The 17,005-nt window shown below is 37.6% G+C and overlaps 1 protein-coding gene across 1 annotated transcript in view; it reads right to left on the bottom strand.

The window, feature by feature from the left end:
* The window catches only part of PDZRN4 (PDZ domain containing ring finger 4), a 150,088-nt gene that overhangs the window by 21,564 nt on the left and 111,519 nt on the right, over positions 1-17,005 (bottom strand). The window lies entirely within an intron of this gene.

The raw sequence follows: 17,005 nt of genomic DNA, 5'->3' as shown, positions 1-17,005 counted from the left end.
AGAAAAAAAACTGTACTGAATTCCTTCCATTGATTTGGTTTCTGAGTCTTATACAGTATGATAATGAGCAAGTGTTTTGTGTAGATCAGACCAAGGTTTTCTATTATTTTGTAGAAACTCTTGCCCTTGGAAAGAAATGGGTTCATCTAGGCCAAAGGGAGAGACATCGACAGCCATTTGGGGCAGAGGCAATGATTCAAAATGTAGCACTAAATGAACAAGAAAATACATTTACTGAAACACATGGCTAAGGGCTTGAAGTGTCAGTCCTTAGGTAATGTATATTGAATCTATTTCCTGATTTATATTCAGTAAAATAATAATAAATTTTGGCGTATTTCATTTTTGTATAATGAAATGGACTTGCACTACTTTCAGAAGCAGATAACTTCAGAATAAATCACATACTTCCAAGCATTAAAATACAAATTATGAACTAATCTTGGAGAACTTGTTTTTATTGGATGGAGAATGTAAGACCCTTTAGGAAATCATCATAGAAGGAAGAACAAAGTATATTTAAATTGGAAGTGAAGTCTGGATCAACTTCTAGAACTTAGGTTCTATGGGAGTTGTGAATTCATCAGTCTTGCTTAATGCTCTTTTTTCTGTGCCTACAACAGAGATAGTGTCACTGTGGATACTTTGTAGAAACTAGCTGGAGGGTGACAAACTTTATCTCCTGATCTTTCCTAGAATACACAGATTTTTGTATAACAGTAATTTAGTAGTCTTTCCTCTTTGGAAATAGATGTGTGTGTGTGTGTGTGTGTGTGTGTGTGTAAGATTATGAAGTTTGATACTGATAGAGTGCTATGATCTAGATATTTTTGTTCCCTAAAATTCGTATGTTGAAATCCTAATCCCCAAGGTGATGGTATTGAGGGGTGGAGCCTTTGGAGGTGATTAGGTCATAAGTGCTGAACACTCATTAATGTGATTGGTGCTCTTATACCAGAGGCCCTAGACGAGACTGGGCGTGCTCAGGGTGGGACTACCACATGCTCTCACTCATAAGTGGCTCTGATCACTGGACATATAAGCACAGAGGTAGGAACAACAGATGCCGGGCACTGCTAGAGGAGAGAAGGATGGAGGAGGGAATAAGGGGCACACAACCACACAATGGGTCCACTATCGAGGGAGAGAGGGCTCACTAGAAGCCCAAACCTCACCTGCATGCAATTTACTTATGTAAATCCTCACATGTTCCCCACAACTCAAAAAAACAAAATAAAATAAAAATTTTAAAAAGAGGCCTCAGAGAGCTATCCTACCCTTTCTACCACGTGAGGACACATTGAGAAGGTGAATCTGCTGTTGCCTTGATGTTCGACTTTCTAACTTTCAGAACTGTGAGAAATAAGTTTCTGTTATTTATAAGTCACCTGGCTTATGGTATCTTGTTAGAGCAGCCTAATGGATTAAGACGTAAAGTATTCATTTAATGGTCTAAAATCTGAAATAGTTACCAATACTGAATAACAAAAAAATTTACTTAACTTCAAACAAGAGACTATTTTCTAGAACACTCTGCTATATTTGGAGCAATATCTTCCCTTTCAATTTTGTATTTCAATGAAGTCCTTGTCAATGGATAATAACCTTTTTAAAAATGATATGCTATAAACCATGGGTAAATCCTTAGCAAGGGGATTTGCTCTCATAAACTCCAGTGACCAATAATTTCACAGCTAATAGAAAATAAAATTAAATTTAAATCCTTTACCTGAGACAAGTACTGCAAATTAGTGAAATACATGAAACCATGAAGAATGCTGACTTTCTGACTGGTGGACAAAGGTACTTTATGCTACAGTGTTTAAAAGAGGTATGGTGCACGCTGAACATTAATTTAAAAAAGGCAAAAAATCCTTTGACTTAGACAAGGACTAGGAAGCGGTGACATGATTTGGCACCAGAAGCAAAAATGTACACACCAAGCAAAGGTCTATTCAAAACTGACAATAATTAATGCCTCCAGTGGGAAAGACTACTTGACTAAAATGTAACATTAGAAGAAATTATAGCAATGAAAAACCTTCAATTACAGCAACGAAGTATACAGTTGAGTTATCTCTTAGTAATTCCTAAGAGACCTGTAAGAAAACCTACACACTCCATAAAGAGCTCAGACTGTGAGACCTTTAAATCAACGCAAATGGGGAGCTGCATTGAAAGTGAAATCCATTGACTTTCAACATCTTGCCAAAGCATGGGAGAAACTCCCAGTACTGCGAGAAGACATCTTCAGAAGGGAATATTCCTTTTTTGAGTGTTTTCCCCACATTCTCATGGTATACCATGACTTTGGTGCTTGTTTAGAAGATGCATACCAAACGGTTTTTGCAAGAAGATTGAATGAATCTATTAAAATGAAAAGGGCAGAATCCACCCATAGGATTTCAATACCACACATCAAAGAATCTACCCAAGAATCACAGAGGAAAAGAGACTAAGATCTTGAGGTCAACATAACTTTTCACTATTTTCATCATATTGTAGCTAAACAAAACTGTCAAACAGGTCTCAAAATTAGCTCCACAATCTTTGTTTTCAGTATCCACTCTACTTCCCCCCGCCTTTTTTGAGTCAGATTCTTACTCTGTCATCCAGGCTGGAGGGCAGTGACACATTCATGGCTCACTGCAGCCTCAACCTCTTGAGCCCAGCAATCCTTCGGCCTCGGCCTCCCAAGTAGCTGGGACTACGGGTGTGTGCCACCATGCTCAGCTAATTTTTTGATTTGTTTGTAGAGATGAGGGTCTCGCTATGTTGCCTAGGCTGGTCTCCAACCCCTGGGCTCAAGCAATTTTCCTGTCTTGACCTCCCAAAGTGCCAGGATGACAGGCATGAGCCACTGTGCCAAGTTTCAATATCTGCCTTTTTGAAACACTCAACCCTCTTATCTTTCCTCTCAGTTTCCTGGAGTCCCTGAGGTAAGAGTATTTTAGGTTTGTCATTTTGCCTGTCTACTAGCAAAATCTGGCATTTGGTGTGGTTTTCCATTCTCTCCCAAGGAGCTCTTGAGACATAAAAATAATTGATAAATGAATATCTCTTAAAAGAAGTATCATTAATATGACTTAAAATTTGATCCAATCAGGGTTTAGTTTATACTGGCAAAGGCTGAAAATACAAAACCTCAAATCAAAGAATTGAACTTTTGATCGTAGGACCTTGGGCACTGAAAGAGACCCTAGTTAGATCTTCTGGACCCCACAGACCACCTAACACCAGTGTGAGTACTCATTGCTTTCTTTGGTGGAGAATGTCTCAGACACTCCATATTTCATACTGGTACATAGAAGCATATGTTACAGAATCAAAGTTTCTTGAATTCTGTGACAAAATAACTCATCAGCAGCTACCTGTAGACCATTTTGTTTGCATGAGGCAGAGGTGGCTTTGTAAAGACTCTGATTATCTGAAAGGAACACTCCAGCACAGGTTTAATTAAGGATTCCCTTCACAGAGCACACAGGCCTCTGACTTCTGAAGAAACAACCTCTTGGTAATAGAGAATGTTTTTCCTAACAACTTTCATGCCTTTCCCTGTGTCACTGGGAAGCTGTTTGATGAAAAACATAAAAGTGAAATGCTACCTCTGTACATTTTCTCCATGGAGACAATTCACAGGCGTATACAAATCAAAGCCAGCCTGCACGATGGCAGTGCTAACCATCCATAAGTCATTTGTGACCGGAGTGAAAGAATCACTTCACACCCCTGGTGAAACTGCATTCATTTGGACTTAAATGTGTTTCAAGATGCTATGTTTTGGGAGAGTATCTAAAGACTCTGTTGAAAAATCAAACTCGAATCTAATTGAGAAATTGATTATTTGTAGATTGAGGGTGGAGTAGAAGGTTAGAGTCAGTTATTAAAGCTTGCTGTGAAACATCCTTCTAATCACAGAATGACAAAAATGAGTTTTCTATATAAATTGTTACACTACAGTGCCGTGAGATTTTTATATTTTTTCTGATTGAATCTAGAGAGGGATGAGAAACTTTAAAAACAATTTGCTTTCTAGATAAAACTCTCTTGCTGGATAAATAAACAAGGCTTGACACTGCTTGTAATGGTTTTTTAAGAAAAGCTGTCCTCAAACTCTAAAGAACACTAAGGTTCATGCTACAAAGCTTTTCCTTTGAGTAAGAAAATTCAGACATAGCACTATTTAAGTCTGAAGAAGAACCAGGGCTAGATAGGATGTTCATTTACATCAGGGGAAAGAGGTATCTGTTGTGTCCACATCTTTATTTTTATTTTCCTAATTTTCATTTTTTGAATAACATTTGTACTCTACATAAACTTAATGTTAATCACATATTATCTTACATTTTGTAAAGCTGATTATTAACTAGTGAATTACCATGCTTAGTTACTCCAACAAAATATTTATTTTTCAAAAACGAATCAAGTAGGAAACATAAAAACTTTAACCCCCACAGCTAGGGAAAGGTTAGATAGTCTACTATAAAAATATTGCTTCAGGCCAGGTATGCAGTGCCTCAGGCTTATAATCCCAGCACTTTGGGAGGCCAAGGCAGAAGGACTGCTTGAGTCCAGGAGTTTGAGACCAGTTTGGGCAACATACCAAGACCGCGTCTCTACAAAAAAAATAAATAGATAAAGAAAATTAGTTGAGCATGGTTGCATACACCTGCAGTGGCAGTTACTTGAGAGACTGAAGGGGGAAGATCACTGGAGCCTGGGAGGCTGAGGTTGCGGTGAGCTGTGATCATGCCACTGCACTCCAGCCTGGGTGACAGAGTGAGACCCCAACTCAAAAAAAATTATAAAAAAAATAAAAATAAAAATACTGCCTCAATGTCATTATCTCCTAGATAATAAAAATCAGGTATTATATTTAGTAAGAAATAAAAATAAAACTCCCAGAATATCCAAATCCCTCTCACAAAAGCATTGCAGGCTTGCAAACTCCACCTCCAAATATTATTCATACCAATAATGCAACTGATAACTAAATCACGTTTCTGTAGAGGCATAAGGGTAAAAGCTAAAGCTTACGGTCATGTCTTTTTACTAACATCCTTAACCCTACCTCCTTATTCAATGACTTCTTTTTCAATTGTCTTGTGAAATATGGGCAGCATTGAATACCCAATTTCCTATTCTTAGAATCAGAGATGTTCTGGATTCTTTGGGGAGTAAAACAGTCACATTTTTCTAGACCCAAGGTGGCAGTTTCTCGCCATGGGCTGTGAATTCCTTAGGAAGTCATAAATGACTTGTCTGGCGTGGATTTTATATCTTAACAAAGAAAGTAATATTAATGTTGCCTATAATGTTGACGGGGGAGGAAATGAATTCATGATGCTGGTAATCAGGAACAGAAATGGGAAACGTCAAATCGAGGTAAGTGAGGAGTGGCTGTAACAACTAGAGAACCCAACAACTACATGGAGACTTCTCCTAGAATGAGCTTCCACCTAATACCTCTCTGTCTGAAATAAAGAACAAAGCATGAGAGGAAGCCAAGCAAACATCTCTGTTTAGATCCCCCCACCATACTTATTGTATCTTTCGATGAAACTGCTGTTAATTTTAGGTATCAACATCATGAGGTTTACCTTTGTAGAATTCCAGAAATCCAGGGTATTACTCAGTTGATACTTGAATTTTTAGTGGACATTAAGATGGTCATTTATTAGCCTTTAATGGCATTGCAAACTATCCACAGTCATTTGTGACTGGATTTTGTGACTTGTATGCTAGTTCTTAGGGGATCTTCATCAAATAATTTAACATGCCGTAAGCAATGTGTGGAAAGGACGATTTATGAAGTAACATTATCATAGTTGCTTTACCCTAAAATAGCTATGTTAAGCATTCCACGCTAATCGGCTCAGATGCCCTTGCATTCCCGGTCCAGTACTTTTGCTCCCGCTGGACCTTGACCTTGAACCTGTTGACCCTTCTGTTTATCACTGTCGGTAATTCCCTCAGGCCCACACCTCTCTCCTGATTCAGGTTGGAATCCACAGTCACACAGAATTATCTTTTATGCAATCCTCAATTCTCTTGTTCTCTTCCTTTACTCTATCAACCACAAAGTCAACTGTGGTTAGGATCAAATATTCCCTTCCCTGTACTTCCCTCACCCCCTCATACTACCCCTAGCAGCTGTGTGTTCCTGGAGGGAATGCATACCCCACTGGCCACACGGACTGCTTTCCCAGTGAGTTCATTACCACAAATTGCAAATGGGTAGTTCCTGCTGCCCAATAGTCATATTCTGTTTTCCTTGCCAAGTTGCTTTCTCACCTGCTAAAAAAGAGAATGCTGTCCTCCCTTCTTTTTTTTGTTTTTTGTTTTCAGATTTCCAGCAGAAACTGCCCACTCTTTGTTGATAACCTCACCTTATAGTTCATTAGACACTAGTGAATTATTATGACTTCAACTTTCCATTCTTCTAGACTGGTATTTCATACTTCTTCTCTGCAAATTGACTGCAGTGTGTTCTCTTTCCTCATGCTTGGCCGATCATCTTGTTCCATACTCCACGGAGGAAAAAGAAGCCACAGAATGGACACTCATGCATCTTCCCTCCCCTCAGTGTATCGATCTATATTCGTCTGGAGAAAGACTCTCTGGGCTTTCTGTTACAATGGAAGAAAAGTACCCAGTCCCACCAAAGGCAAGCACCTCTGTTCATGCTCTATACACTATTCTTGTTTCAATTTTTTTCAAGAATTTCTCTTATGGAATTATTATTTTTTCTCCTGTATTATCAGTTTCTCTTTCCTTAACTTGTCACACACACATACACACACACACACACACACATGCACGCTTGTGTGGACACACACATTAGTACCATTCACATGAGGTGGAGTAGGGGGAAACCCTCCAGAGGCTGCAGTTAGTTCTTGGTTGGAGGCTGCTGGAAGAATCCAATAAAAGTGACTTGCAGGGGATAATGTAATTGTTCTTGGTGTACACCCAGAAGAACAAATTAAAACAACAACAACAAAACATTGACAATGCAAAGGCACAGAAAAGTTAGGAAAGAGCATTCCATGGCAGAGGTGCGTACATAGCTACTGTGTGTGAAGCCAAGAGTTTAAGATTGAGCTGGGTGAGGGGTCATGGAGAAAAATGATACCAAGAGGTAGGTAAGGGCCAGATCATGGAAGGATGGCCACACTATATTAAGTAATTTGGACTCCGTGAAAAGTAATAAGGAAGGAACCATTATGAAGGAAACAAAACAGTCAGATTTGCAGTTTATGAAGATAACTTCAGCAGGAGCATAGTGGGTGAGTTGGAGGGATTACGAGACAGGAAAGGAAAGTTGGGAATGGAACCCATTCATGCAAGAGAAGCTAATAACTTGAAGGCAAGTAGAGTCATATCAGGTCTTAAACACAGTTACAATTATTTCCATTTTATAGACGAAGGAACAAAGCCACAGAAAGAAGTTAAGTAACTTGCTCCAAGTAACACAGGAGTCAGACAGAATTGAGACTCAACTTCTAGCTAAGGGACCCAATCTGAATTCTCAACAGCGCCTCCCTCTGGTTTCAGTTTCTCATTTTCCAGAGCTCAGCTTATTTTCTGGATGGTACCCTCCATCCCTCTTTCTCAAGTTGTGCTCCTAAAATTCTCTATCAACATTTTCCTGATGTATAGTAGCTTCTTGGCAGTTATGACCATTCATTTTTCTTTCTTTTTTAATCAGTGAAAAAATCTGGCCTTTTGAGGATGGTGCCTTGTCTTCTTTTTTATTTCATTTCCAGAACCAGCAGAGTGCTGGAAACTTACGAGAAGCTCCGCGTGCGTTTGTTGAATGAGTTACCTGCTACAGTGAGGTTGGATATAGGGTATAATTGCTTTTCCTATATTTGTACTGTAGTATAATTGTATTAGATTAAGTATAATATGTTCAGTAAGCTGTGCAAACAATAGATGTGACTTAGTCTCTTATAATCTCTGCCAACAAGAAAGGTAATCAAAGAATCAACTGCAAATATAAAGCAAAATTATCCACAAAGCACTCATTACAAGCATTTCTCCAGCAGATTCAGCTTTTACTTATTTATTTTACTCACTTGATATTTTCATAGCACCTACTATGTGCTATGAATCACATTTAGCACTGGGGACTTATGTATCAAATATTGCTCTAAACATTTTGTGAATAATGTCTCATTTAATTTTATAGGAATCTGACAGGATAATTCAGTGCAGAGTAGTTACTTCTGCCCTACCCAGAGTTATTTACTGTCTTTTTGGAAACATGATCCTAAGTTTCTTTTGGAGAGTGAGACCTTCCTATGTCCCAGTCTATGTGCGTGTTCAAGACTGATTCCAGTTCCAGCAGTGAGTTGTGTGACCTAGATATTAGCCAATGTGTACATTTTATTTCTCTAGCTGAAGTGAGCATTTCAAGACTGGGAATTTGATTGAGTTCAAACCCATTAAAATCAGGCCACCACTGATGTTGAAATTACTTGGGAAAAAATCCTTGTCTGCTGTTTGCTGTTGTATTTGAACCTGCAAGAATGTAGCTCAAAGCTTTATCTTGCCACAATATATAGACCCAGAGGATGGATTCAAGAAGGAGACAAAAGTCAAAAGATAGAGAAAGACTGAAATTTGGTGTCATCTCTTGAGTCCCTGCATCAAGTTATATCTAAAACAATAAACCTCTGGAATTTTCAGTTAGGAGAGGCAATAAAACTTCTTTTTTCCCCAAACATTTGTTTTGAGTTTTCTATTTCTTGGACCATAGTTCCAATTGATTTTGGTGGATAATATAAATTTCATTTTATAAATGAGAAAATTCAGAGCCAGCATTGAGTAATTTATTTTAGGCCACTCAGCAACTATTTACCAGAATCAGAAATTTAACACACACACACACACACACACACACACACACACACACACACTTTACTTTGGAGCTTGATTTTTCAAGTGATACATTCTTCTAGTCTAATGACCATTTAAGAGCTCATTGTCTAGACAAGGCTTAAGCACACAAAGAACTCACTATAGTGCAATAGGATATGTGGTAAAAGATAGATGAGATGAACCAAGAATCAAGATAAGTCACTGAGAGGGAAAGCTCCGGAGAGAAGCTACCATTTATATGGAGGAGGAGAAGTTCAGTGTCGCTATAGCAAAGAGTTCTTGGGTACAGATTAGGAGATGATGCTGGAGAAATGGTTTAGGACTGATTTCTAAAAGGTCTCGTAACCAAAGTTCTCGGCAGAAAAGAGAAAGCAGTCAAAATGCAAAATGTGTGGCTTTTCATCATATATAAACAACATTTACAAAATTAGGACTATTGAGAGAAACCAATGACATGTTTTTCTGATATTCAACCCAAACAGAAGCATAAAATTCTTCTATTTTATCTTTAATATTAATTAAAATATTAGGCAACTATTATCATGATTTCCTAAAATTATTTGGAAGGGAATTTTAGACATACTCTAACTTGCCCTTCATATTTTATACATAGAAATGAATTATCTGGTAACTTAGAGGCAAACCTAAGAGTATAAACCAGGTCTCTTGATTTTCATTCAATTGCTCTTTTTTACTGTTATCTGGCTCTTAGAGTATTCTTTAATAAAGTCACTCTCACCTGGGATGGAAGGCTGGAAGTACAGGAAGAGGCATGTGTTGGGGGTGGAAGAATCACCAAACTGGATAAGAGATTCTGAAGGAAGCGTGTTACTGGCTGGGATATGAGAAGTGGGAACAAGGCAGAGAACCTCATGTCTGCTGAATGTGTACTGAATGAGGCAGGTGAATCCTCAGGAAAGCAAGACTTGAGTTGAAAAACCTTTAGGATTCTTTCATCCCTGAGTGTCTATAGTCAACTTAAAAAGAAGACAATGCATACCTAACTTTTATGTGAAAGTACTGTCCACTCTCGAGAGGCTCAAATACCCATTGTCATTTCCATAGTGCTACTATTCACCTGCCCCTGCTGTCTTTATTGCATTGCTACTCTCTGCATTTGTAAACTCTCTTTTCTTTGAATTACTGAAAATAGCTTTTCAAAAGTGTTAACAACAATCTTTGATATGACCAATGTGCACTCTGCAAAGTAAATAGTCCAACAGGACAGGACGACCCTTTGTGTTGTGGTTGTCTCTGATTCAATGATTGTACTTCTTGGCTACATCTGCTATCATGCTTTTGAGCTGGCCATGTTTTCAGTAAAGGGAATCAGCTAAAGAGACACCATCTACTGTTCAGGGTGTTGTTTTATAGTAAAAGGAAAAAAAATCATTTTGAAGAGGTAGACACTCAATTGAGAAAGGTGAAATACTTGTTACCTACATATAAGGGCAGATATGGACAATCTACAGCTACTCCCTGTAGTAGAGACAGCACTATCAGAGAATAAATGCAAAATTTGAAAATCCACAAGATGATTCACAGGAGCACTTTAAGGGAAATTTAGAACACTGTGACTGGAAGACATAATAAATATCAACTTTGGGTGACAGGCTAGGGCAGTAAGTGGTATCATTGCTTTATCTTGTGAAAAACAAGAACATTGGCAGTCAACACTTTGGAATATTGGAAGCCCTGCTGAGCATTTAGCATAGAAGTTGAGACACTGCTTACCCCTTGAGAGGCAGAATAGATGGGTACGGAAAAAGGGGCAAAGAAGGCAGAATTAGGCTCAGCCTGTAATCCCGCGCCTTTGGGAGGCTGAGGTGAGTGGATTGCCTGAGCCCGCGGGTTCGAGACCCGCCTGGGCAGCGAGACCTCATCTCTACAATAAAAATAAAAAAATCAGCTGGGCGTGGTAGTGCATGCCTGTAATTCCGGCTACTTGGAAGGCTGAGGCGGAAGGATTGCTGGAGCCCAGCAGGTCGAGGCTGCGGTGGCTGGAAGCGGCCACTGCACTCTAGTCTGGGCGACAGAGTGAGACTCCAACTCAAAAAAAAAAAAAAAAAAGAGTTAATAGGGCTGCAGTCTAAGAAAAATACAAGGAGTCTATTTAGGTGTGCTTGGGCGGAAAGACAACTTGTTGGGCACGGGTTTAGTAGGGAGAGTATATTTTCTGTAAACTTGAGCTAAAAGTTAATGAAAGAAAAGATCTGGGGCATGTTAACATAACAAAAGCTACTTTTTGAACATAAATGGAGATGTTAATTTAGATTTATCAGATAATATTCAATTTATCATGCTTCATGTTGGACCTATACACTGATAAGTTATGAAAAATATTTGCAAATGATAGTGCAAAGCCATTGCTTTTTCTTCATAGTGGGGTTAGATTAATTGTAAAAGTTACACAGAAACTAAAAATTTCTTCCATATCTTACTATGACATCCTTAAAATATGCTATTTCTCCTAGGATCTGATGGTTAGTGTCACTCAGTCCAGATTGTTAATAGATGTTTGGTTTTCCTCATCTCCAGATTAGCACCACAGTATATAATAACAAAGTATTTCCTTGTAAATACATAGTGATTAATCATAGGTGATAGGCTGATCCTGAATTGATGCAGTATTTCCTATTTGGTAGCTTCTATATTTTGTCACTGGCTATAATCCCAAAGGATTCAAAAAGCTTGGATATTACAAATTCTAGACTTTTCCTTTTCTGTTCCTTCTTTCTGAAGCCAGCTTTCCTAGTTATTTTTTAATGCCAGTCTACTAAGATGCATGAATGCGTTGCATCTTTATTATACTGGCAACAGCATTCTAATAACATGCATTAAAACCAATTAGTAGACCTGAATATCTCCTGATCTGATGAATGAGAAAAGGAGGGTCTACATTTATCTATTTCAGATATTATACATTGAATTCCAGACTGGGAGACGCCCGTGTCTATGTTGACACAACAGAAATTTGTCAATCCTCCTTAAAACCTCTCTTTATTTGAAAAGCATTCAGGAACTTTTCCAGCATGTGTTATTAAGGGAACATAAAAGGAAGATTAACAAAAAAGAAGAAGAATAGGAAATAAATAAACCTGTTGACAAGGTGAACTTTATTTCTATCAGCTGGTTACTGGAACAGGAAATACAGGCTTTTCTAATGAGGCACTGGGCTATTGCTGAAATTTTTCTAAGCTATCTTCTACTGGGGGAGAGAGAGCTTTTTCTGTGGTCATCATAACAGGAAAAGGTACAAGACTTTTAAAGCTGTCAAGATCTTATAAATGTAATAATAATTGTTCTCAATTTTTTTTCCTGTTCAGGAAGGTAGTACTTTAATATAATTACATGTGTTCAAGAATTTCTGATCTAATCAAGGAAATTAAACTCTCAAATAGATTTACTACAAAATATAACAAAAGGTCATATAATGTTGATGTTAAAGCTTCGTGTTTTAGTCACATTTTAACCTGTTTTCCCAAAAAACTCAAGATATTTGTTTTTTTTAAATAAAGCAGTAAGATATGTATTTTAAATATACAGACTCTCAGAAGAGATAAAGTCATTTTGAGGAGGTATATGCATTCTTGGATATTGCAGGAGCTCTCACAAAATGTATATAGTGGTATGATATCATGTGCATATATTTTCTAAGTCTGATTATAGCTACTTGCCTGTACCTGTAGAATTCAAAATTGTCAATGAACTGCAATATTTAATACTGACATTATATTATCATCTATTTCACAAAATAAAAAATTAAGTGATAATATAGATTTTTGTGACCTGATAAGTTTTCAGAAGAATGTACATATTGCCATACATATACATCTGTCTTTTATTCTAGATGCTATAATTTTTCCAGTGATTGGTGCATAGTTATATAATTGCATGTTCATATAACTATTATGACAATTTGTGTCATTATAAGGGGATTTGTTATCAAAAGTATTCTAGGCAATCGAGAAAGATGAAATTCTCTCCAAATCATTTTATGAAGCTAACGTCGCGCTGATACTCAAACCTAGCAAAGACCTAATAAGGAAATAGAATTATAGGCTAATTTCCTTGATGAACATAGACACATTTTCTCAACAAGATTCTACAAATCGGATCCAACAACACATCTCAAGGATCATTCACCATAACCAGGTGGGCTTCATTCCTGGGATGCAGGGTTGTTTAACATTTGCAAGACCATAAACACAATTCAATGCATTAACAGTGGTAAAAACAAGAACCACGCTGTTATATCATTAGATGCAGAAAAAGCATTCAACAAAATCCAGCATCTCTTCTTGGTAAAAATCCTTAAACACCTAGGCACAGAAGTAACTCTCCCCAAAATAGTAAGAGCCATCTATGATAAACCCATGGCAACATTTTGCTCAATGGACAGAAGTTGAAAGCATTCGTCCTGAGAACAAGAACAAAACAAGGATGCTCACTCTCACCCCTTCTGTTCAACACAGTGCAGAAGAATGAAAATGGGCCCCTACTTATCATTGTATACCAAAATCAACTCAAAATGAATCAAAGACCTAAACATAAAACTTCAAGCTATAAGAATCCTGGAAGAAAACATAGGAAACACCCGTATGCATATCAACGTGGTCAATGAATTCTTGACCAAGTCCCAAGTGAATTCTATAAAAGCTAAGATAGACAAGTGGTACCTCATCAAAAGGAAAAGCTTTTGCACAGCAAAAGAAACAACCCACAGAATGGGAGAAAATATTTGCAAATTATACACCTGACAAAGGCCTAACATCCAGAATCTACAAGGAACTCAAACAAAGTGAAAGAAAAACAAACAAACAAACAAACAAACAATCCCATTAAAAAATGTGTAAAGGACACGAACAGGCACTTCTCAAAAGGAGACATACAGACAACAGACACATGAAAAAATGCTCGACCTCACTAATCATCAGAGAAATGCAAATCAAAACTACAATGAGATACCAACTAACTCCAGTAAGGCTGGCTATCATTAATAAGTCGAAAACCAATAGATGCTAGTGTGGGGGTGGTGAGAAGTGATTGCTTCTACACTGTAGGTGGGAGGGAAAGTAGTTCAGTTGCTATGGAAAGCAGTTTGGTGATTTCTAAGAGAACTGAATATTGACCTTCCATATGATCCAGCAATAGCTCTCCTGGGAATATACCTGGAGGAACATAAGTCATTCTACCAAAAAGACACCTGCACACACATTTATTGCTGCGTTATTCACAATAGAAAAATATGGACCCAACCTTAGTTCCCATCAAAAGTGGACTGGATAAATAAAATGTGGTACATATACATGATGGAGTACTACACAGTCATAAAGAAGACAAAATCATGAACTTCGCAACAACTTTGATGGAGCTGGAGACCATCATACTAAGTGATATATCACAGAAACAATAAAAAAAGAACTGAACAATAATCACATGAACACAAGGAAGAGATCAGCAGTTGTTAGGTACTGCTAGGAGAGGGAGAGAGGAAGGAAGAGGGGAGCGGGGCGTTGTGGGGGGGAGGGAACACATGACAAACACAAAGGGTGCCAGATCCACTACCAGGGGAAGGAGGATCAGTTGCAAGGTCAAATTTCACCTGCATGCAGCCTACCTATATAGTTAATCCTTACTTGTACACCTCATCTCTAAAAAATTTAAAGAAATAAAAAAACGGATTTGAGTAGTATTTTACAATATTTGGGTAGACAAACCAACATATTAATTTTAAATTTATTTAACATATTTATTCATTAAACATTTTTATGGTTATTTGTTCAACTGTTTTTAGAGGTTATTTTCCCTTGCACCTTTAAAGAATAGCATGTTTCTGTATTTGTTGATGAGATTAATCTGATCATTTTTGCCATTTGAAAATTAATTTCAATCACTGCATTATGTATTCTGCAGTCTGGTTTAGTGGCTACATACAAAAACGTGGATCATCAAAATTAACTTGGTATATCAGTGTCTGTTCACTACTGCATAATTTATGGTAGTAAAGTATCATACATGTTTTCAATGTCCACAATTTGGGAATTCATAAAAAAATTAAGGAAATATCTAAACAATGAATATTATGACTTTGAATAATTTTCATAAAAGGTGAAATTATCACAAATTTATAGAACACATGGATTCATTTTTAAAGTTTAATATTCGAAGAAAAATTCTTGGAAGGAAATATAAGAGCTGTTAGCTCTAGTTTTTGTTAATATGAAGACGATTACCTTCTTTTAAATATATCTTTGCATTTCCAAACATTTTTTGTTGTTAAGCATGTACTTAAAATCAGAAAAGTAAGCGCTATTTTATTTTATTTTAATGTTTTTTGAGTCAGAGTCTTACTCTGTCACCCAGGCTGGAGTACAGTGGCACATCATGGCTAACAAAGCTCCAACCAGCTGGGCTCAGGTGATCCTTCCGTCTCAACCTTCCCAGTAGCTGGAACTACAGGCACGTGCCACAATGCCCAGCTAATTTTTTGATTTATTGTAGAGACAAGGGCTTACCAAATTGCCCAAGGTGGTCTCGAATCCCTGGGCTCTGGCAATCCTCTCACCTCTGCCTCCCAAAGTGCTGGGATTACAGGCATGAGCTACTGTGCTTGGCTAGCATTACTTTAAAACACAAATATTAAACATCTAAAATGGATGCTCTACATACCACGGAAGCCTGCAGATCTCTATTCTTTCCCTTCTACCTGATCATCTTGTTTACTAGAAAACATTCCTTAACAAACAAGACAAAAATGTAATTTGAATGATTCAGTGAACTGAGAAGAAATCAAATACAAACACCAAAGAACCACTGGGTGCAAGTAAGAAGTTCAGATGGCTTTATAGTCATGTGAAACTCATGAGAAAATAGAGAAAACTACTTACTAGAATAGTGTCTTTGGAAAATGTGTGGTAGAGATTTTGAGGGCTTACCTATTAAGGGAAAAAGAATAGACAATGCATGCTCAATCTGTGGGAGCTTGTGATTTCAAAATGTTGCATAGTTTAAAAAATAAAAAAAGGTTATTTCATCTTCTGAGTATATGCACCTCAGTCATTTTTATCCCCCAAACACAGCCAAGCTTTCAGCTGCAGAGTCCAGTGCCTGAAGTCTTTGTGTTGGTACCAGAGCGAGATCGCCACATGAACTGGTCTCAGTGATTCTTCACAAACCTGTTTTTCTTCCCAAACTGTTTAGTGATCTTACCATTTTACCAATCATTCAGATTTAGGTCTTCAGGGTTACCTTTTTTTCCTCCAACTTTGGCCTCTTACAGATAATTGGTGATTGCCTACAAAATGAGTCTCTTTTCCCCCTTCATTTCTACTCCATCTGTTATTGCTCTAGTTAAGGACGTTATCTCTTCCCTAACTCTTTCATCCCTTTGAATTCATTTGGTACATCACTGCCTGATGAATCTCTTTAATATAAGTCCTTAAACACATCATTCCATGTTGAAATGCACAAGATGGTTCCTACTGGTTACTGAAGGAAATCCAGACCCCTCAGATTGACAATCCAAGCCCTCTGTAATCCCAAACAATGTCTCCCACTATTCCACTCATGGATCTGATGACCTGGCCAAAATGGGCTAGGAACCATTTTCCAATTCTATCATACCCTATTCTCCATCCCAAAAAGTGTATGCTACTTCATTTACTATCCCAATTAAAGTTCTGCCTATGATTTAAACTCTAAGAAATTATGAATCTTCCAAAGGGTAGAGAAAATGAATTCACCTTTTTATCTCAGTGCTGATTGTAGAACCTTGCAAGTAATAAGTGCTCAATGCCCATTATTTGCAGCGTAAATGCTTACATTTCCAGCTACATGTTTACCACAGTTTTTATCACCCAGAAGTGCTCTTCAACCCTGTGAGTACAGAGAGATCTCTGCATCTCTATCCCTGAGCTTATACTGTTCTTAAGAAAGACAGGGACAATCCCAGTTTAAGGGCTTATAATGTGTTCAGTTGCCTAGACACATCCAGAAGATTGCTAGGATCTATTTGTAAGAGGATTTAAGAAACCTCTTCTGAAAAGAGTATTGATAAAAAGGAAACAAAGGTTCAGGGAATATGATTAAAAAAATAGAACTTTCATATTTGCCATAT

This window comes from Carlito syrichta, unplaced genomic scaffold, assembly GCF_000164805.1.
Source record: "Carlito syrichta isolate Samal-C Ts95f unplaced genomic scaffold, Tarsius_syrichta-2.0.1 Scaffold304763, whole genome shotgun sequence".
NCBI classification, from domain to species: Eukaryota; Metazoa; Chordata; class Mammalia; order Primates; family Tarsiidae; genus Carlito; species Carlito syrichta.
This window is presented reverse-complemented; position numbering and strand designations above follow the sequence as displayed.